Source organism: Penaeus vannamei, chromosome 5 (assembly GCF_042767895.1).
Source record: "Penaeus vannamei isolate JL-2024 chromosome 5, ASM4276789v1, whole genome shotgun sequence".
Lineage (NCBI taxonomy): Eukaryota > Metazoa > Arthropoda > Malacostraca > Decapoda > Penaeidae > Penaeus > Penaeus vannamei.
In genome coordinates, this window is record NC_091553.1 from 5,447,665 (window position 1) to 5,449,317 (window position 1,653).

General features: G+C 31.3%; 1 protein-coding gene across 1 annotated transcript in view; it reads left to right on the forward strand.

Annotated features, from left to right (window-relative positions):
- Positions 1-1,445, forward strand: part of Aduk (Another Drosophila Unc-51-like kinase) — a 5,779-nt gene extending 4,334 nt beyond the window's left edge. Inside the window, exon 2 of the mRNA XM_027353417.2 lies at positions 1-1,445. This exon is cut by the window's left edge and continues 951 nt beyond it. The gene's annotated coding sequence lies outside the window, so the exon portion shown is untranslated.
- Positions 1,446-1,653: the final 208 nt, after the last annotated feature.

Sequence of the window (1,653 nt, forward strand, 5' to 3'; positions counted from 1 at the left end):
CTTTAGCTGCATAAAGCAATTCATAGATTGATTTAATTTAAGGATCTTATACTCAATAAATTTTTTTCTCTTTCTTTTTTTTCAGCAATGAATATTATGTTAAGTCCCACTAGTCAATTTATTAGCCTCTCATTCATTCCATTCTGTCTACTACAAAAGCATGAAATATTTGATTTCTTAATCAGGGGAACTTGTTTCTTAACCATGACAATTATCATTTGTACTACTTTACATACAAGAAAAGTATTGAATGTGTCACATCTTGAAGCAAGATATATATTTGATGTTTAAATTGGATTACTATATAAGGTTACTTACATGAAATGCAAGTAACTTTCACTAAGGCCTTTCCAAACATTATATAACTATGTATTTATTTTAGAATAAAAAAGAAAACTAAACTGAATACCTGTGATAATGAATGCCGGTGTTTTAGTATTCATTTTCATGTGAGTTATTTGTTACTGTTGTATACATTAATGTTGATTTTATTACATCATGTTTTCCTAGTGAGTATTCATGTTGATTGAGTATTCATGTTGATTCAGTGTTCTCAAAGCAGTATGGTGCCATTTATGTAAAAAAAAAGGGTCCATTGACTTTTTTTTTATTATTAATTTCACTGTAGGCAGCTGTTCCTGTTGTTTGAAAATATTTTATTGAGGTTCTTCCAGTTTATACTTTCTCACTATTAATTTTCTTTGAGTAGAAATGGAAAAGATATTGTTGGTTGTACATGAACCGTCCAAACGATGTGTACACTTTTGAGTTTATTTTATGCTGAAGATGTATTGGAAATATTAAAATAAGCAGTAAGATAACACTGTTATGGCTGCAATTTTCAAAAACTATGTTGTCGTACGTTGAAAGTGCAATTGGTTACAGCAGAAAAATAAATATGTTAATGGGAAGTTTTCCAGTTACAGAAGCACAGATATTTTTCAGCTGCAATTGGCTATGAAAATAGTGTGATGTATCATAGTTGATGTAAACCAGCTGTGAAACAAAAGATGGATGGATATTCTTTTTTTACTACTAGCAAAATTACAGTATTTTAGTAATTAATGAGGAACTAAGTGCAGTCTGTCCTATAGATATATTTTTGGGGGTTGGATAGTGGTTATTGACGATAAAAGATAATTTTGAAAGCAAGGAATAATAGAGAATGTGCTACCTGTCTTGAAGTGATATTACCTCAATATGAAGCATCCCAGACATCCTTTTTTACCGCAGGATGGATGTCATTTAATAGAAATTGTATAAATGGCTGATGAAAGTTGAAATAACCATTCTGCAGCTCCTCCACATTTTTATAATTCACTGTTTGTTTGAATCTTGTTATGATTACAGTTAATGTGCTTGTTAAAAGAGAAATGGATCATTTTATTTCATATAAAAGCCTTGTATTTTAATGGATGATGAGTTTTAATAAATTTATGAATCACTTACAATTTTTAATCTATACCTACATTTCAAAATTAGCTAAATACAACTTCACCTCTACCCTCTGTATATTTGTCGGGGTGTATGTGTGTGCATATGTGTGTGTGTGCTCATGTGTGGGTGGGGGTGCATGTGTGCGTGAGCATGTGTGTCTGTCTCTGACTTTCTCTCTCTCTCTCTCTCTCTCTCTCTCTCTCTCTCTCTCTCTCT